At 42.1% G+C, this 21,705-nt stretch overlaps 1 protein-coding gene across 2 annotated transcripts in view; it reads left to right on the top strand.

Annotated features, from left to right (window-relative positions):
- The first annotated feature begins 5,950 nt into the window (after positions 1–5,950).
- Positions 5,951–21,705, top strand: part of FAM160A1 (family with sequence similarity 160 member A1) — a 75,275-nt gene continuing 59,520 nt past the window's right edge. Inside the window, exon 1 of one of the 2 annotated variants that reach the window (XM_033161128.1) lies at positions 5,951–6,591. The gene's annotated coding sequence lies outside the window, so the exon portion shown is untranslated. The remainder of the gene's footprint in view (positions 6,592–21,705) is intronic. The other variant, XM_033161130.1, reaches the window with a different exon arrangement.

The following is a 21,705-nucleotide window of genomic DNA, read 5'->3' as shown; positions in this document are numbered from 1 at the left end:
GACAACAGAACAGACATAAAAAGTGCAATGTTTAGGTGGATTATAGTTTGCCATGTCGTGGAAAATCTTTCTTAAATGAGTTGGTCCAGGATATGTGAACTGACATCCTGACAGCTATTTGTGCATTCATAAGAGACTGTTTATGCCCTCGGAATCCCTCAAAAGAAGAAAATTGTAGTGCCTCCTGCATAATAATAATAATGAATGAAAACGTATATTCAAAGCAATAGGTTTGCTGGGTGAAAATATTAAAAATAAAGGAAAATATGTATATCTTACTATTGTCTTAATATTTGTAGAGAAAGAACATTATTATTTATTATAATTTACAGAATGCCTAATACAAACTAGATACTACACAGAAATAATTATAATTATAAAACCACAAGACCCTGCCTGCAGGCTTAGAATCTAAACATCATGAGGGAAGTTAGAGAGAAAGGAGAACCTCTGTACAAGTTGGGAGAAAGTGAAAGAAGAAGAGTAGTGAACAAAAATACAATAATTAACTTCAGAATAAGAAACAGAAAAGCCAAACAACGCATTAAGATGGAAAACACAAGAGAGGATAAGTCACCTGAATATTCTATCCACAAGATAACTAAAGAAAGAAGAGAAACAAGGAACAGAGTAAGGGTGTGTCAGTTTACCCAGATGAGTGTTAAAGGAATGTAGGTCCTGGGAAGAATAGAGGGATATAAATAAGAAGAGAGCAATATCATGAAGAGAAGTTCAAAACTTACTGCAAAAACAGCAGAGAAATCCAGCAAAGGGAAAAATATAGATACATAAAAGTGAAGAAACAAACATTAAATGAACAGAAGAGTTGAAAACTGAGATGTTTTATGCTGAGCAACAGAATTTTCAGAATGTTCTAGAGAAAGAATGGGAGTGGGGGGACTTTGTCCAAAGCAGAAATATGAGCCAAAGAGAAAGATAAAAGGTAACACCTAAGCATTTGTTGAGAAGACTAGAGGATAATATTCCCAACTGAACGAGAAAAAGAAGCCAGCAGCAAAGGTTTAAGGAGGAATGGCTAACCCATGGCCCTCCAGATGTTGTTGAACTACATCTCTGACTGTGCTGGCTGGGTTGAGGGAAAGTTGGGAGTCCAACAAGATATGGAAGACTGCAGATGAGTCACCCTGATTTAGGGAGAAACACAATACATGCACAGTGCACGTCTATACATGTTTATTCAAAAGAAAGTCCCAGTAAATTCACTGGGGCTTCCTCCCAGGAAATGGTGTGGTATAGGATTGCAACATTAGGCTTGTACATATTAAGGTTTTTTAAATGTTTTTATTCAGTTTTTACAAAAGTAAGCATCAAAACTGTGCTAATATATCAGTAGACATTTGTAACAAAAATAATAATAATACAGTTCTCATCTCTCTCACCCACTGAGGTAGAAGAAAGTACAATTTTACATGTATAGATGGAGGATGCCAATTTGATGGATTGCCAGGCAGGAAAGTAATAAAAGAAGTGCAATAGTTGGAGTCTTGAGTTCCATTTAGAGCTCTCATATATTTTGTAAGTTTCTCCATTAATGCCACTGTCCGTATCTTTTGTCTCCATAAGGCAAGTTGCAAGTTTGCTGATTCCACACCCACCCACCCCAGTTTTGTGCCAGCTGTAGCCCGAGTGCCACAAGTAGAAACGTTATTAGTTCCTTGGAATGCAGCTCCTATTGCTCTCCGTGGAAAACATATTAGATATTAAGTTTGAGATAATGATCCAACATCCAGGCAGATATAGATTAGACATATTGGTAAAAACAGCAGAAGAGGAAACGGGGGTGGGAAGGGTGAAGAGCTACGGTAGGTATTGTCAGTAGGATACTGAAAGTCAAAAAAAAGAAACCAGATTGCCAAGAGGAAGTGTACAAAGAGTAAAGGGAAATAAGCCCAATAACTGAAACCCTGAGAAAAGAAAAAAGAGCCAATGACAGAACTGTAAAAGAACGATTTGTGAAGTAGATTAATCCAAAACAGTACATAAGATATCTTTTATGACACCTTTGCTTGTGTCATGTTTCTTCTGGATTCAGTTCCCCACCCTGCCTAGTTAATTGTTTCCCTTTAACCTTCAGTGTCTACAAACATAGGAATTTTCTAATTGCAGTCAAGTCTAGTCATTATATCATTCCTAGTTCTGGCTGACATCATGGGCATAGCCAGGACTTTTGTTGGGGCGGCAGAACCGATGTGATCGGTCAGTTAAGTATTTCTATTGTTTTACTTGATTGGGGGGGTAGCTGTTCCCCCTGCCCCTACTTGGCCACACCCATGGCTAACATTGCAACAGTAAGAGTGCTTAGTTCAAATTGTCCTTTTTAAAGCATGGACAATAGAAATCGTGTTAGTATAATGCCCTCTAATTGGCTTCAAAAGCATGTGCCTAAGACACTGATTGCCCCATGTCACCAGGAGGTTTTATAACTATAGAAGATTCTCCAGTCTCAAAAATTCAGATGAAGACAACAGAGAAGGTTTTAGGTTAGCACAACTGGTGTGGTTGCACATGGGGTGTCATGCCGCAGGGGCACCAAAACAATGCTGTGAAACAGAGTGCGAGAGGCAGGGGGTGAATTTTAGTACAGGGTGCCACTGAAATTTGAGAGCCCAAAGTCTGCCATTGAAGATGTAGCTTGCTGTTGTTCAGTCGTTCAGTCGTGTCCGACTCTTCGTGACCCCATGGACCAGAGCACGCCAGGCACGCCTATCCTTCACTGCCTCTCGCAGTTTGGCCAAACTCATGTTAGTAGCTTCGAGAACACTGTCCAACCATCTCATCCTCTGTCGTCCCCTTCTCCTTGTGCCCTCCATCTTTCCCAACATCAGGGTCTTTTCCAGGGAGTCTTCTCTTCTCATGAGGTGGCCAAAGTACTGGAGCCTCAACTTCAGGATCTGTCCTTCTAGTGAGCACTCAGGGCTGATTTCTTTGAGAATGGATAGGTTTGATCTTCTTGCAGTCCATGGGACTCTCAAGAGTCTCCTCCAGCACCATAATTCAAAAGCATCAATTCTTCGGCGATCAGCCTTCTTTATGGTCCAGCTCTCACTTCCGTACATTACTACTGGGAAAACCATAGCTTTAACTATACGGACCTTTGTCGGCAAGGTGATGTCTTTGCTTTTGAAGATGCTGTCTAGGTTTGTCATTGCTTTTCTCCCAAGAAGCAGGCGTCTTCTAATTTCGTGACTGCTGTCTCCATCTGCAGTGATCGTGTAGCTTGCTACTATAGGGTAACTCCTTTTCCTGCTCCTTTTATCAAAGAGCAACAGCAACCATTAATCATTGGACTACTGCAATGCACTCTACATGGGTCTACCTTTGAAGGTGACCTAGAAACTACAACTAATCCAGAATGTGGCAGCTAGACTGGTGACTGGGAACGGCTGCCGAGACCACATAACACCAGTCTTGAAAGACCTACATTGGCTCCCAGTATGTTTCCGGGCACAATTCAAAGTGTTGGTGCTGACCTTTAAAGCCCTAAACGGCCTCGGCCCAGTATACCTGAAAGAGCGTCTCCACCCACATCGTTATGCATGGACACTGAGGTCCAGCGCCGAGGGCCTTCTTGGTAATGGCACCCGCCCTATGGAATGCCCTCCCACGAGATGTCAAAGAAATAAACAACTATCTGACTTTTAGAAGACACATGAAGGCAGTCCTTTTTAGGGAAGCTTTTAATATTTGATGAATTATTGTATTTTAATATTTTGTTGGAAGCCGCCCAGAGTGGCTGGGGAACCGAGCCAGATTGCGGGGGGGGGATAAATAAATTTATTATTATTATTATTATTATTATTATTATTATTATTATTATTATTTAGTTAGGCAACTATGTCTCGTCTCTTTTACCTCATCCTGGGACAAGGAAAATTTGTTTTTAACCAAATTTGGAAGTTATAATCCTATGCACTTTCTTACTATGGGACTTATTTCTAAGGAAATATTCACAGGATTCTGCTTCTTATTTTCTTGTGTACTGTATTTGAATGCCAAGTGATCCTGATTTTCTAAAAAATAAGCTTATTTTTACATTTTACTTCATTAAACCCTCTATGCAAATCCATGCTCAAATACTTCCAGCAACCGAGACACCCTGACATGCCTATGATTATGAACATCATTATTATTATGTATTAACTTTCTTGCCTGTCCTTCACCATAATGTCCCAGGGCAGGTTACAGTGACCTGCGCATTTTGGGGTGAACTGCACATTTTCACTATACAGTGGTACCTCGGTTTTCGAATGTAATCTGTTCCAGAAGACCGTTCGAGCTCTGAAACGTTTGAAAACGGAAAACTCAATATGGAAGCATGTTTGACTGCTAAGGCGTGTTTGAAAACCAAACCATTTACTTCTGGGTTTACGTTGTTTGACTTTGAAAACTGAAACGTTTGTCAATGGAGACATTCAGAAACCGAGATACCACTGCATTAGGGGCTTCATAGTTTAGAAAAAAAGGCAAATAAGGAGGGGCATGATAGATGTTTATAAATTCATGCATGGCATGAAGATACTGGGTAGGATAGGAAGAGGCTTTTCTCTCTCACAAAACTAGACACATGCAGTGTAGGAGGCCCAGCAGTGTCCGCTATGGCAAGGCCCGGCAGTCTGCCACAGCTGCAAGTAGGCTTGGCGGGGGCCACTGCAGCTGCAGGAAGCCCTGGCGGGGATGGTTGCAGGTAGGCCCTGTGAAACCTGTTGCAGCCACAGGTAGACTGCAGCCATGGGAAGGCCCAATAGGGCCCGCTGCAGGCTGCAGAATATTGAGGAGGCCCAGTCCTACTTGAAATTTTTTGGGGGGGCTTGCTCTACCCCCCCCCCCCATGGCACTCCTAATACTAGAAATTGGGTCCATCCAACAATGGTGGCTGTGGACAGACGAAAGAAACTTCTTCACACAATACCAAGCTAAACTATTGAAATTGCTCCCACAAAATGTAGAATGATGGTCACCTACTTGGATGGTGTTTAAAGAGGGTAAGACAAATTAACGGAGGAACAAGTCTAGCAACAGCTACTTGTGCTGCCTACAGCCTTCCCATAGGAATCTGGTTAGCCACTGTAAGGACAGGATCCTGGAGTAGATGGGCCTTTGATCTGATCCACCAGGACTTTTCTTATTCTCGTAACCTTTCGTTACTTCTTGAGACGAAAAGGAAAAGTCTATGCCTGCCGTCTTAGCTGTCCCTGCTACTTCTGCTACCTTCATTAGCCACAGGAATCCCGCTTTGCTTTTCTCATTATTTATGGTGAGCAAGGAAAGACCCTTGTCCCACCTGCCTCAGAGGGTTGTTGTAAGGACTTCTGGATCATGCACATGGATAACTGAGAACTCTGTAGATATCATCCTGCCAGGGGATTTACATGGTACTGTACTTGAAAGCTCATAATTTTGCCTGATTTGTATTATACGCTCTACACCTGGCATCCCCAAACTTGGCCCTACATGTTTTGGGACCACAGTTCCCATCATCCCTGACCACTGGTCCTGTTAGCTAGGGATGATGGGAGTTGTAGTCCCAAAACATCTGGAGAACCAAGTTTGGGAATGCCTGCTCTAGACGTTACTTGTCGAATCGTATTATATTAACCCACTAAATCTCAATCCTTTTTCTTTCCCCTTTTTCTGTTGCCCCTTAGTGACCGAATTTCAGCTGGCATTGGTTTCCGATTGGATCCCATCTGTCCGTGTAATGCGAGTTTTCATTGTAGCGACGATACTCCTCCCTGAACCTCCTAGACATTTTGCAGACTTAGAAGGAACCTGAAATATTAAACGAGCGAAGGGACAACAGAAAGGTCTCCACCTCCTACTTGCTCCGAGGCGTCAGGAGAAAGGCGCTTCGTCTGCGCGGAGTTCAGGGCTCATCCCTAAGCAGAGCGAGCAGACAGCTCATGATGGGACTCCATAGAGGCCAGGTCCTTAAAACCGGGTGAAAATCAAGGCTCAGGAAGTTAAGCCCCAGAGGTGCGTGAAGACACTCACGTTAAATGTTCCAGCTCTTTCTCCCTCGTGACTCACACGCCCCAAAAACCTAGGCCCGCTTGCAGCCCGCGCTGGCTGCCTCGTTACGCACCCCGCCGCCCGCCCAGTTTCTTCATTTCTGCGCCGCCCGCACGCCGTCAAACTGCTGCTGTTCCAACTCTGTTTTCTGGAGAGGGGCTGGCAGGGACTCGGCGGAGCAGCCTCTCCTTCTCCCCCGCCCTTCCCTCCAGTGCTTGGAGGATTATTGCTGAAAGCCGGCTGCTCCAGCGCAAGGGAGGGATTTACCTGCTGCTGCTGCTGGAGCTGTTGTTGTTGTTGGCAGCGCCTCCCCGCCTCTCTCCCCAGAGGCAGCGCAGCGGCGCCCAGAGGATTGCGCGCGGCTGAGCCAACTCCCAGGGAACCCGCTCGGGGGAGCGTGTGCGTGTCGGGGGGAAGCGGGCGGTTCGCGCCTCGCCGAGGAGAAAACTTTCTGCTCTCCGGACATGGGAGGCTCCCTACTCTAGATAAAGTACCCGGCAGGGGAGAAGAGCACCACCACCGAGCGAAACAACCGCCGAGGAGGCGCTCGAGGCCGCCCAGGTATTCCTTCGCTCCTTTTAATTCTTTAGTGTTAATCTGGTGTGGCAGCGGCTCACACACCCACGTGTTTCTCCCGAGAGGAATTTTCCTCTTCAGGGGAGTTTCGCGTTTCTTCACTCTGGACTGAGGGGTCGCGCCGGGCTGGAGGATGCTTTGCTCTCATGGGGAGTCGGTCGCGACCCCCGGGAATGACGCCGTTTTGACCTCGAATTACCACTGCGGCCTAGGAAGGAGCCGGGCTGCACTTGCTTGCGTGCGGCGTTTTGTTGTGCCTCCCGGAGGTGATGGGCCAGTTCAGGTTTCAGCGGAGTAGGAGGAGGAGGGGCACGCCTGTTGCAAAGCTTGAAAAGGGAGGAAGAAAAAAGAAAGGCTGGGGAGGCTTGTGAGGTCTTCCCGCCTTTTCCCGTGTCGGGTTTCTCCCTCACCTCCTCCTCCCGTGCCTGAAAGTATTTCTGGAACACTTGTTGCTTCTCCAAAAACGTTTGGGACCCGGGAGTTTTCTCTCCCTCCCCCAGTTAATTGTCAGCGTGCCTGGTTGCAAGAGGCGTCTGCACAAAGCATTGCAATTTGCAAATGCAGGAGGGAGGGTTGGGTGCTGCTTGCCTCGGGTTTTGTAAGAACACGAGCGGCAGATGACTCAAAAGTCTTCCCCCTCTGTCAAACTCTGCCCAGACGAAACCGGTCTCTCTCTTGAGTTAACAAACTTAATCCTCTCCCTGCTGGGGAATGGATGCTGCTGCTGTGGGAGGGGCGAACAAGGAAGCGACTTACTTAGCTAGAGGAAGGTAGCAACACGTTACAGCAAACTTTGTTTACTTCACATCGCTGCTAATAATTACAGTAGTACTGTTCTGTTTTAAAATTGATTGGATCGACCCTTTTCCATTGCCCCCAGAAAAGGGTTAGGTTGTGGTTACTGCCATTCCATCCCTACATGGCCTGCACTAATAGTAACTGGCAAGCTGACAAAATTATATAGGTCACTGGGAAATAATTCCAGCTTAATCGCCTTTATCTTTTTGGCTAAGAGGGAAAAGAGTTTCCGCTTACCATAGAGATGGCTGTTTTGATCAAAGTAAGGCTCTTTTCAGAAATGATGCTTAGAGTGATTCTCTCCCCCCCCCCTTTAAATTTCTTACACTTTTATATCAACTTTGTTTTGGATTTTCCTGGAACTAGACATCTGATGCACATTTTCCAAACATTTTATGAGCAAGGAATGATCCCATTTACACAATTGTTTTCCTTCCTTGAAGCCAGTTTGAATTGCAGCAAAGTAATATGTGACCTAGGAATAATTTATAGTACCTGTAGTTTGTCAAAGAATATACAGGTTAGTTGTTTAAAAATGCATGCATATTGTTTCATCAGTTGCATGCAGCATGAACCTCTGTTAGCAGATATACTGGCTTAGAGAGCAGAGGGGAGCTGCAAATAGTGGTGGCAGAAGGTTTGTGAAGGCTGATGTATACAAGTGAACTAGTGATCAGGCCCCTGCAGTCCAAATTATTTTTCTAAGGTTTGAGTATGAAACTTTGAAGTTTCTAGGGTTTTGTGGGAGACACTAAAAGGGTTCTATTAAACATGTAAATCCACTCCTAGCTCCTCAACAGGTTGTGTGGCCCTGTCTCCCTTTCCCTCAGAATGGGTGCCTAAAAACTGACTTCTGGCTGGCTTTCCGAATCTTGATTCTGGCCTCTAGGTGTGTATAAGGTCATCACATGGATACATTTTAGTGAAGTTCTTCATTACAACATTTAAAATGAACTTGAAGTTTTACTTTCAGCAGTTTGATGCCTAATGAATCTTAAGGCACAAGCTTAAGCATCTTTACCATCAAATAAGTTTGGCTGGGTGAAAAGAAAGCTTGTAAGTGAGTGAGTGAAGGGTCCTTGCATGTTTAGGCTGTAACCTGATTCATAGCTATCAGAGTTGGCCTTGGTTATGAGTAAACATGTACATGACACTGATTTACTTTGATAAAATAGATTATTAATTTCTTTCTTCATGTATATTGTATGACTGGAGATTAGAGATAAGGGGAACAATAGTTAAATAAAACAAAAAAAATCCTTCCAGTAGCATCTTAGAGACCAACTATGTTTGTTCTTGGTATGAGCTTTGTGCATGCACACTTCTTCAGATACACTGAAACAGAAGTCACCAGACACTTAATTATAGTGAGGGAGTGGGGAGCGGTATTACTCAGAAGGGTGGTTAAATAAGTTTTTTTGGGAAATCATGTAAGCCAAGTCATTTTATTATTCTAGGCACATAACTGTGGGGGTGAAGAAGGCATAGAAAAGCTGTTTCAGCAAATGAGCTTCTAAAACCACAGTATGCCTTTTAAAAAAATGTATTGATGAGCATAGACTTGCTTAACTAATTTCTTTAATTTTGTGTAACGGGGGTGGGAAGAGTTACCTGTAGTCAGATTTGACACAGACTAGCTGGCCTGTATGAAGTCTGTGACCTAAGCAGTCAGCCATGTAGGGTGGTTTATCAGTCTTGACCAGGGGTCAGCAACCTTTTTCAGCCGTGGGTCGGTCCACCGTCCCTCAGACCATGTGGTGGGCTGGACTATATTTTTTTTTGGGGGGGGAATGAACAAATTCATATGCCCCACAAATAACCCAGAGATGCATTTTAAATAAAAGGACACATTCTACTCATGTAAAAACACGCTGATTCCCGGACCATCCATGGGCCGGATTGAGAAGGTGATTGGGCTGCATCTGGCCCACTGCCCTTAGGTTGCCTACCCCTGGTCTTGACAAAACACCTGTTTTTGCTGTCTATTTGAAATTATAGTACAGAAAGTTGTGAAGAACTTGGCAGATCACAATACATGGCAGGTAGAATGTTGTTTGACTTGAAGTTGGTTACTGATCACTTGTTTCCAGTGCCTTGGTGCATGTTTGATTGACTAAGGAAACTAGTAATAATGGCACCCATAAATGATGTTGTTCTCCACTAATTGACACGTGATTGTGTTTAGATGTTGTTGTCTACTTTCTGTCTATATATATATATATATATATATATTTGCAAGAGCTTAGCATTTGTAAACTTGATTCTAAGCAGTCATGCATTTTATTAATCGGAATATTAAAGGTTATGAACCAGTTGCATTGAATAGCCACAGCTTTTAAAATTGTGCCTTTACTCTGCCATCTGGCTTTCAAATAATGATAACTGAGCCTTTTAATGCATTATCGTTATCTAGATTTAATGATTTCCCAGGACATTCTTGTGTTGTTATCACAGTAAATCTGAGATCATTACTTGATGCAGAAAACCTTGTGACAAGGTTTCAGGACTTTCTAGTGTTTGACATGTAGGCCGGTCTAAAGCATGCTTGTTGAGGGATGGGTGAGAGTATGAGCCTGAGGTTTCCTGCAGCTCATTCATGTAGCACTAAGTCATGGTTTAGTGCCATGTCAAACAAGGTCAATCTAAGTTGTTGAAAGCACAAATACTTACTGTGCTGTTCTGATTGCCTTGCTTCTCATGCTACTATCACTTCTTAGATTCTGTCTTTCTTGCAAGCGCAGTTTGATGATATGTTGCTGGTTCTTTGCAGTACTTCATATGGCTGGGGCTTCCAGTCTTAAGTGTCTCCCCCCGCCCCCAGTAACAGGACTGTCTTGAAAAGTAAAATTTTTGCTATGCTTGTGTAGTGGTATTTATATTTCAGAATTATTTCCTCTGTGCCAGCCACTGTCCTTACCATTTTCATCACCAATTGTCTTGCCTGTGCTTTCTGTGGACTTCTACTCTAATTCTCAATACATGTATTTACTATGTAGAAATCCCTAAGGCTTTCTCTTGGAACTTCCAGTTGTGAACTGAATTCCTTTGCTGGAGCAATATGCCAAAAATGTCAGTTGGGTACATCTACTGCAACTGGCTACCTGACAAAGCAATCATATGACTGGTTCAGGAGGCAGCCAGCTTGACATTCCACCCATTCCACACTCCTTTGGGGGACCTTTAATGATCACTGTCAGGCACTTTCTGTACTATATATTTTAAACACTATATTATTATTATTTATTAAATTTGTATATGGCCCTTCATCTGAATATTGCAGGGCGGTTTACAACATAACCCCCCCCCCAAAAAAAACCCTCCCACAAGATGCAGAACATAACAATAACAACAAAAACAAACCTACAAACAAATTTCCAAATCCATAGATTGTTTAATCCACCAAAGACCGGGTTGTAGAGGATCATTTTCACCTGGTGCCTAAAAATATGTAATAAAAGCGCCAGGCGAGCCTCCCTGGGGAGAGCATTCCAACAAATGGGGAGACACCACAAAAAAGGCCCGTTTTTGTGTTGCCACCCTATATCACTGTAGCTGTCATGGCTACCCCCAAAGAATCTTGGGGAGTGTAGTTTGTAAAGAGTGCTAAGAGTTGTTAGGAGAGAGACCCATATTCATGTTACAGAACTACAGTTCCCAGAGTTAAACCATTCTGGAATTGTGGCTCAATGAGGGAAATGGTTGTCTGTTGCCTATTGGGTGTAACCTGCATTTGAAAAGCCCTGAGTGCAGAGGCTTGGACAAACTTACATGTAATGGCAACACACCATCTTTTGCAAAACATTTACATGGTGAAATATAAAGGAAATGTATATTAGCAACTGAACATGGCCTTGCAGACTGGCAGCATTCCAGATTTATCATTGTGGGCAGCTTTGCTTGTTAAATCTTAACCTGTCTGGTGTGATTCAGTATGGGTCATAGTAAAATTGGGTAAGTTGAAAAGGCCAAAGTTACTGTCCAGTTTAGGGAAAAGCAGTTTTCATACAATGTAATTCTGGGTGTGTGTTTTTGGCAGTTCTCCTTTCCCTTCACTTTAACTACTGAACTTTTGACTGTTCTCCTAAACTGCCTGCCATGACATGTTATCAGGAATGTAAAGGAAGCTACAGAAATTTCAAGCTTAATTCCTTGATCCTAAGAATAGTGCATTGAAAGTAAGCACCACTGAGTTAAATGGAATTTGCTGCTTTGTATCACAGCCTAATGGAGAAGGAACTGTCAACCCACTCCAGAGAAGCTTTGAGAAGAAATTCCAAGGCATGCTCTGGTTCATGGGGTCACGGAGAGTCGAGCACGAGTAAGACGAATAAACGACAATGACAGTCACAGCCTAAATAATAATATGTTCTTGCTTCACATGCCATGATACCTACCAGAATAGGACTATTGTGCTATTCCAACTACTTATGGAAAACCTCTTAAATGTATCTCCTGTTCCTTAATGGAGTCTTCTTTTAGTCAGAAATGATTAATGGTTCAAAGGAAAATTTCCAGCTTGTTATGAGGCTATCTTATGTTACCTTTCTATTGTGGCAAACACAGTGGATAACTGTCACAGTTTGCCACCATTCATCATACTCACTGCAGTATTATCTGAAGTTTGCATAGTGGTATTATAATTGTGTAACAACAGCTGCATAGGGTTAGCATTTTCTCTACAGAGTTGTCTTTTAAAATGGTTGGGATGTGAAAATAGATTTGCCCAAAGCCAGGGTGCAAATAACATCCTCTAAAACTGTGCTGCTGGAATTTTGGGGTTGTAGCCAATTAGTACCCCTCTGCTGATGGAAGACACGTTGAACAGCAGAGCATTCCATCAGCTCTCCCGCTTTATTATTTAAGCTGCTAAGACTAGTTTTTTCTTACTTGGTTACCTAGAAGCAATTCTTATTGGATACAGGCCCAGGGATGGGGAACGTTTGTTAGGGATGATGGGACTTGTAGTCTAAGTACACAGTGTCTACTGGATTATCCTCATCTGCAAATTGATTAAAACTCTCAAAGGACAATGGTTCCCAATTTTCCTCTACCATGGGCCTCTTGAAAGTTGCTGCGGGTCTTGGTGTACCACTTAATGGGTTGTTGTTTTTTGCCTATTGTAGCAATTATAATGTGCTGTGCTCAGTGTTAGAAAATCGCCAGGTGCATTTTGCAACTTGTGCTGGTCTAGTTGCGACAACATGGAGACCTCTGGATGCCAGCTTGACAACTGACATCTCCATGTGTCTGGCCCCTTCAGCTTTCTTAAGCAGGTAAGCAGAAGAGCTTATTTATTGCATTTATATCACACCTTTCCCCCCAATGAGTGCATGGTTCATCCCTCCCCCCCCCCCAGTTAATCCCTACAATGACCTTGTGAGGTAGGTTGTGATTGGCCCAAGGTCACCCAATGAGCTTTATGACTTGAGTGGGGATATGAACACTGGTCTCTCCGGTCCTAGTCCGATACAGTGGAACCTCAGTTTACATATGCCTCGTCTCGTGGACGTTCCAAGTTGCGTCCGCAGCAAACACGGAAGTAAACACCAGGTTTGCCGCAAGTTGCACATGCGCAGAAATGTCTTCTGCCATCTGTGTGTGCACAGAAGCAGCTGCCGCTGTCTGCGCATGTGCAGAAGCACACTACCGCCGAATGCGCACGTGCACAAGATGCCTCTTCTAGTGTCCCATTTCGACCAGCGGACGGACCTCCGGAATGGATTATGTCCATAAATAGAGGTTCCTCTGTACTCTTAACCACTATACCACACTGGCTTCCTAGAGAACTTCTGCTTGGGGCACCTATATAAATCAAGTACCGGTAGGTAAAATAAATGGGGAAAGCAAAATTTTCCAAAATTTGTTTGATTCTGAATTGTTTTATTTGATGTTTTAATGTGTTGTAAACTACTTTGATTTTTTCCTTTAAAATATAAATGGTATAGAAATGAAATGAAAAGTAGTAGTAGTAGTAGTACAGTAGTAGTAGTAGTAGTAAAATGTTATTGCAAAAAAACCCTAATGCCTAGGCATTCGGTTGTAGTGACCATAACCTAGGTTTAAGGTGCCGTTTGTGGATTAGTTTATATGTCTGAGTTCCTAACATCAATGTGGAACAGAGGAAGTTACTTTATACGAGTCAGACTATTGGTTTGCCTGTCTAGTTCAGGGGTCGGCAATGTGCGGCCCATGACCCGGATGCGGCCCACGTAGACCGTATTACCAGCCCACGAGCTGCCCCCAAACCGAGCCGCCTGCTTGGCGAGTCCCCTGCCCGCCTCACTAAACCAGCGCAGCGCGCCACAGTGACTCACCGAGCGGCACCGGAAATTGTGTCTGCACATGTCCAGACGCTGGAAATCGCTTCTGCGCAGGCGTGATTTTCGGCTTCTGGGCATGCGCAGAAGTGATTTCTGGCGCTGCGGACATGCGCAGACGTGATTTCCAGCATCGTGCTCGCTGTGCCAATCCGGCCCACGAGCGATCTCCATGGGAGTGACCCGGCCCATGACCGGTAAACCTTGCCGACCCCTGGTCTAGTTCTATACGCTGACTAGTAACAGCTTTCTAGGGTTTCAGGCAGTCTATCCTAACCCTACCTGGAGATGTGGGAATTGTGCCCAGGACCTTCTGCATGTAAGGCAGATCCCCTTTACCGCTGAGTTTTGGCCATTCCCCAAGGGTGTAATCTGTAAATGGGAGAAAGCGCATGAGGTATTGTGCTTCAACACGAGACAGTTGAATAATACCACTAATACCATGAGATTCCCCTCTTTTGGGTTGCGGGGGCTTGGATTCTGATCTTGTGCATGTTTTGGTGGAAGCAGGTCTTATTGACTTCAGTAAGATTTACTCCAGACGGAGCGTGTGTAGAATTTTATCCCAACAGAGCAATCGTATGACCCTGCTAAGATGGTTGTTCCTTTAGAGTGCGTTGTTGTTGTTGTTGTTGTTTGTTGTTATATTTCCAGTTTTAGGAGGCATATTGACATTATTATTTAAAATGGGGAATTGCAAAAGAACTCTTACTGTCAGTAAGACAGTCCTACCCTTCTCCATCTGATACAACTGGGGAATTGCATTGTCATCTGCTAAAATATAGGTGAATAAAGATGAGAGATACTTGAATGTAGAAAGGTTTTAAGCTGAATACAGTGGAAACTTGGTTTTCGAATGGCTTAGTTACGAACAAATCGGCTCCCAAACACTGAAAACCCGGAAGTGTTCCAGTTTTCAAATGTTTCTCGGAAGCCGAACATCCAACACTGCTTTCACTTGAGTGCAGGAAGCTCCTGCAGCCAATCAGAAGCCACGCCTTGGTTTTCGAACGTTTCGGAAGTCAAATAGACTTCCAGAATAGATTACGTTCAAGAACCAAGGTACCACTGTACATTTAAAATATGAATCTCAGAATTGTTCAGTATACTGATATTAGTTACACATTCAACACTTTCCACCCAAGATCTTTTAAAATGCTGTCTTTAGTAGGTGCAAAATGGAAGTTTTGTGAAGACTATATATATTTTTACACCATAGGGCAAATAAAACACAGGAACAGCTTGATTTCTGCCTTGTTAGTAAGAATAAACATGAGGGTGTAAGGTTGCTTAACCCCTGTTCTCACTTAAATTTCTTGTAATTACTTCAGGCCTATTGGGAATACTACCACATGCAGTTACTGGACCTAAACAACAACCTCTCATTATACACAGCTATCAAGTGTTGATGATATTTGGCTGCTAATAACATTAAGGGTGGTTTGTGCCTTAACAGGGATTTTTTTTTTAAAGTGAATTTACTTAATGAAACAGAACTGATAGTACACTTGGTCCATATATGCACAACTTGACTCATGAGATTACGGTAATATAGCGGCACACCTCACTTTATTGTGCATAGTTTTATTGTGCATCATAGATAGTCCTTTAAAAAAACAAAAACAAATTGAAGGACTGGAGGAGCTGCTGGTGCTGGATTGGAGGCGAGGGTACAGGAGTCTGCCCAGCTGCTCCTTATGGGAATGCAGGTGCCTTATCAGTCAGCAGCTACCAACATCAAGGCAGTACCCTCCATCAGCCAGAAGATTACGACTCGCTGAAGGCTTAGATGATGGTTTACTTTTTTTTAGCATTAAAGGTAGGTCCAGTCGCGACTGACTCTGGGGTTGCGCCGCTCATCTTGCTTTATTGGCCGAGGGAGCTGGTGTACAGCTTCTGGGTCATGTGGCCAGCAAGACTAAGCCGCTTCTGGCGAACCAAAGCAGCCGCCAGAGTGGTACCTATTTATCTACTTGCATTTTGACATGCTTTCGAACTGCTAGGTTGGCAGGAGCAGGGACCGAGCAACGGGAGTTCACCCCTTAGGCAGGGATTTGAACTGCCGACCTTCTGATCGGCACGCCCTAGGCCACCCGCGTCCCTTAGCATTAAAGGTACATGATGTTATTGCACACTTAATAGACTATAGTGTAGTATACTGTAAACAAAGCTTTTATATGTACTGGGAAACCAGAAAATGTGCGTGACTCGCATTTTGTGATATTGTGGTGGTCTGGAACTTGAACCCACAGTATCTCCAAGATTATGCCTGTACTTCTGTTCTGTACACAGTTGAACATATTTTAGCTCTCTCTGTGTATGCAGTGAAACATTTTACTTACCTTTGTTTGGAGGCAGTTTGAGGATGTTAGTTTCTGCTATTGCACACATCCTCCTGCCTAGCTTAAAAACGTGGAGAAGCCTGTGAAGACCACAACAAAAGTTCACTCGAGGTGTTGCTTATTAAATATGATATATAGAGATTTGTAAGTTGTGTCTCAGTGCTGCAGCTGGAATACTAGACAAACATACCATGTAAATAGCCAGTTACACGTATCCTACATGCAAGAGGGTATTTGGATGATTACTGACTCATTTAATGAAGATAGAGACATGCAGAATTTCCAGCTAGCAATATTCTGAGTCATTCTGTCCACCAAGTTTCATTTTAGTACACAGCACACAGGGAAGGCACTTTAAAACACACCTTCATTATTTGAGTTTGTGGTATGTTAGCTGTCAACACAAAGTCTAAGATGCTCACGGAAGTGATAAATATATGTTCAGAGGTTTGGTTCTTTAAAATATGAAATATTTACAGTGCATTCCTGTGTGTGTCAGCTCAGACAGAAGCCCCAAGGGACTGACTGCCAAGTAAATTTCTATATACTGTATTTTCAGGGTTGAAATCCCTTTGTAACTGCTAAACAAGGTAAATTTTGGATACTTTTAGAAATTTAGATAATTAGTCATTTGAAAGTTATGAAGAATATTTGCATGCTACCTGCAGAATATATATAAAAAAGTTTCTTGTTTTTGATACATTTAGAAATAGTTTGGAACTTCACTGGTTGAATCCATAGTGGTAAAATTCAGCATTTTCTCAATTGAAATTGTGATTTATTTGTATCAAATGGGTATTGAGGGACAAATGATTAAAATGTAATTTAATACTGTACAAGACTAGTGTAGGTAATTATATTATGTATCAATCACTTATCAGTGCTTACATAAACTTGTGAGAATGTAGCCTAATACCCTGTATTCATAACCAGTAAATGGTTCTAAAAGGTTTTTTTATGAGTTAACTCTATTCTAAATGTATTGAGTTAAATATACATCATAGTGTATGTCAGCTTGTGCACTGTTCACTTAGCACAATATCATTTATTAAATTAGCACAATGTTTTATTAAAAATAAGACATTAAAGAAATATGACCCACTGATTTGTGAATTTATATGGCTTATGTCTCACAGGATTGTATTAAAGTACAAGTGGTGGCCATTTTAGGTGTGTCCACCAATGTGTGGGTCCTTTTGGACCTGGAAGAGGGATGAATGGGGGCGTAACGGGCTTTTGTGTGCTCTGCTGATTTTTAAAGGGGTGTAACGCACTCCACAAATGTGTGTGGGCGCCAGGAACAGAATCCCCACACAAAATGGTCGCTGCCGGTATATATGACTAAGTGGTTATGATGTGCAAAATATTCTTCCCACTGAGCTGATGGACAAAAACTGTAAAGTTGTCATCTTGAGCCAGAGTTACTCATATTAAGTCAAATTTTAATTTATGATAGGAGCATAATGAAGCTAATACACAGTCAGGCAGCATGCTGGATTTGATTCAGTTGGTGACTTGGCATCTCTTACTATGATTGTACATGGAAAACAGCGGTTTTATTCCATTGGGCAATACCCAGCATCACACTGGTGGATGCTATGAAATTAGCTGCTTCTCTCCTTCTCCCCTTGCAACCTTGAGTTTCTCCTTCCATTCTGCCAGCAGTTTGACAGCATTGGAAGTCACCCAAGTGTGTGTGACTTCAAATATACAGCACCTAAAGTTGTGAAGTCACGTACGCTTGGTTTTCTGGAGAAGGATAATGGTGAGGGAATTGATTAATGCCTCTAGTTATAATAATTGAGCTGCTTTTTTACATACCTGTTAAACTCCTTCATTTGCATTAATTTGGAAAGTGTCACCAGGAAAAGTGAAACAAAAATGTTATTTCAAAACTATTATCAAAGATAATGTGCATTGTGTCAAAAACCTGCTGCTCTGATGTTGGATAAAAAAAAAAGCAGTGCTTCCCAATATGCTGCCAGGACAGATTGGTGTGCAGCCAAGAGGGAGTAAGTACATTCTTGACCTTTGGCTTGGATCCAATTTCAAGTTCCTCCTTTCTCACCTCTCTTGTCTCATGAGAGGTTTACAGTTGTTAAGTCATTTGGCCTTTGATTTTTCAGAAGGTCATAGTGGAGTGCTTTTAGACTTGGGTTGCTAATGCGCTAAATTAAAATGACCATGTGATTCTGTGTAGATATAGCCTTTATTTATTTTTGAATAACTTTTTAATTGGGTTTTATAAACAAGGATCATATGAGTAATAAATGATACAAATAAATAGACCAAATATTCTCATGTTGTTTGTATATCACAAAAATAGCAAAATAAATTTGCAGTAATATCTACAATGTATGGTTTAAAGTGAAGATAATAATTTATATTTAAATTTGGATCAATCAGATTGACCAAATGTTGATGGGGGGATTGTTCATTTTTTTGGAATATTGGCATATGTTATAAAATTAAACCACACTGGAGTAAAGCCATCTTTCTTGATCTGTCTATGTGTCCACCGTAATTTATTTGTTAATCTGTCTCAAGGAATGCTGTTTCCTAAACTGTTTTGTACCAATTGTTTATTGTTGCGCCAGGAAGGTCTTTCCAGTGTCTGCTTATGGTGTGTCACACAGCTTGTAATGAATGGCTTATTAATTCTTCACTATGTAAATCTAGATTGTTGTCTTTGATATATTTGATAAAGCTAATTCTGATTTGACTTCCAATTGTTTCATTATTTTATTAATTTCTTGGAATTACGAATTCCAGAAAGGCTAGAGTTTTGTACATTCCTGCCTCATGTGGAGATGTGTGCTGGGTCTGGAGCAGCCCCTTCAGCAATGTGGTGAGGCACCAAGATGGATCATGGCTAGCTTCCTAGGGGTACCACCTACACATGAGTGTTAGGGTTAATTTTCTATTGTTTGTCGAAATAGACCTGAAGGGTTTTTTTTTTTTTTTACCAAAGTATATTCCATCGATCTGGGTCAGGTTCATTCCCAAAATCTCATCCCCATTGATGTATAATACCAGGCATAGGCAAACTCAGCCCTCCAGATGTTTTTGGCCTACAACTCCCATGATCCCTAGCTAATAGGACCAGTGGTCACGGATGATGGGAATTGTAGACCCAAAACATCTGGAGGGCCGAGTTTGCCTATGCCTGTATAATAGGGTTGAGTGAACTCACTGATGCACTGAGTAGAATTTTATAGATTGTGAATGTTATACCTGGGCCTTGTCCTTTTGTGGATATTACATATCTTTCAAATGGGCTTGTAATCTTGTGGCTGCCTTACTGGTAATTAGGTTAGCAAAAAAAAAAAAGTGGATTTGATGGAATAGCAAACAAGATTTGTAAGTTTCCTAGTTTTGTCCACATTTATTGGTCTAATAGTGGTGTATTTATGTTATAAAAGTCACATAACTAATATAGATCTTTTGCCCTCCATCCAGCCACATAAATTTGTCATGAAGTGTTGTTTGCTTAACAGCCTCAGCAAAGCCCTGCTATGCCTCTGGCTTGTGAGGAGACCCCCCCCCCCCGAGCTTGAAGAGGACCTTAGTCAAGCCTTTCTTAATAAAAGTGGTTTCTTGCTCAGGAGAAATAAGGGAAGATATATTGCTTCTGTGGTTCATCCAAGCAAAGGCATAGCAGCTTCTCTGTGAAGGGAACTATGGACTAAATTGATAATACATGCAGGCACAAATATATTTCAAGAAGTGTGGCCTGCTGGTAGAATCCTGCAATAGAATAGCCAATAGGGACAATAAGGGAAGTGAATATCGGTTCCAGTCTAGCTTAAATTTTTGCTTAGAAAGTTCAAGAAAAACCAGTTCTGTTATTCATTGTACAATGCTGTGTGTGAAATAAGATTGCCTTCAGAATGTGACCAAAGTGTCTAGGCAGATTTTCATTGTAAATGTACGAATACATTTTTCTTTTACAAATTTTTAAATAAATGGCTGCCTTGTTATGATCTGAATTCGATTTTCTAGAATCTTTTTCAACAGTTTCTAGAAACTGTTTTTGGTATGTGTGGTTGGAATGGCAACTTCAATATATCTTGATTGAAAAGTTACATTGGAACATGACTTTTGCTGCAAAGCTCTTTTAAAAATGAAACAGATCAACACGAGCTTCAAAAATTATAAATCTTTGGTAACCTGAATCTGTGCATATGGAGCCGTATCTCTAGCTTTTCTGTGTAGTAACGAAAGCTGATTTTCCATCCCCAGAAGCTAGAGCATAAGGTAAGTTTAGGACAAAACTGTAACAGATGTTGGTTTGCATATTTGTTTACAACATTGTAGGTTGTTTGTTGATACGGCCTCCAAATATAATATCCCAAACTTGATGTTGGCTGTAGCCTAATGTTGTAATCGTTCTTACTGAATTAGAGTGATTGTACTGAGTAATCAAAGTAACCTCCTCTAGGTGCTTTGGCATAGGTTGATTAAGACATGTGCATCATAAGCATTTACATCCTTTGATGTTTGATAGATACAAACTTACTGGATGGGGACTGAAAGATTAAAACAATTATAACAGAGTGCGTAAAAAAAGAAAGTGTGGCCACTACAGAGAAAGAAATCTGATTTTTGCCGCTGGTTGTCAAGGCGGTGTAATGTAGGGACTTAAAGGGCATGTTATGGCTTTGAGGGACCTGATGCTGTCTTAGTGACTAGAGTTGTCTAGGTGATTCCTGCTGACCCTGGAATTTCCCACCATGCTGACAAGCAGTGCTGGATTTACGTACAGTATAAGCTAAAAAAGCTATAGCTTAGGGCCCCACTCTCTTGGTGCCCCCCCAAAAAAAATTAAAGAAAAAACCCCTCAATGTACATTTCTAAAATATAAGATAAAAAAACAAAATAAAACCTACATACAGCAATAGTGTTTGTGTTGTGTAGGCTCCTATGATGTAAGTAATGGGCCCAGCCTGCTAGCCTGCTCCCTAGCCAGTGCGGTGTAGTGGTTAAGAGCGGTAGACTCGTAATCTGGTGAACCGGGTTCATGTCTCCGCTCCTCCACATGCAGCTGCTGGGTGACCTTGGGCTAGTCACACTTATTTGAAGTCTCTCAGCCCCACTCACCTCACAGAGTGTTTGTTGTTGGGGAGGAAGGGAAAGGAGAATGTTAGCCGCTTTGAGACTCCTTCGGGTAGTGATAAAGCGGGATATCAAATCCAAACTCTTCTTCATACTACTGTGGATCCAGCACCCACAGCATCATCATCATCATCATCATCATCATCATCTTCTTCTTCTTCTTCAATATCACTGGTTTGCTCATTTCTATATACAGTGGCACCTTGGTTCTCAAACTTAATCTGTTCAAGAAGTCTGTTCCAAAACCAAAGTGTTCCAAAACAGTGACAATTTGTTGTTGACAAAGGACAGCTGGACATATAAAGGGCCCCATTACCTTCAGTAGCTTAGGGTCTCATCAAACCTAAATCTGGCTCTGCTGACAAGTTAGGAACATGAACCAATTTGAACATGAAGATGCTAAGAGATATATCCACAAACCTTTTTTGCTTTGCTCAGTTGGCAAGCACATGAGAGCCCGTTTGTGCTTCAGCAGGTTTTTTTTAAAAAACAAAAATCCCACCCACCTACCCAATAGAAGAGGACAA

This window comes from Lacerta agilis, chromosome 9 (assembly GCF_009819535.1).
Source record: "Lacerta agilis isolate rLacAgi1 chromosome 9, rLacAgi1.pri, whole genome shotgun sequence".
NCBI classification, from domain to species: domain Eukaryota; kingdom Metazoa; phylum Chordata; class Lepidosauria; order Squamata; family Lacertidae; genus Lacerta; species Lacerta agilis.
The sequence above is the reverse complement of the archived record's forward strand: the minus strand, read 5'-3'. Positions and strand labels throughout refer to the sequence as shown.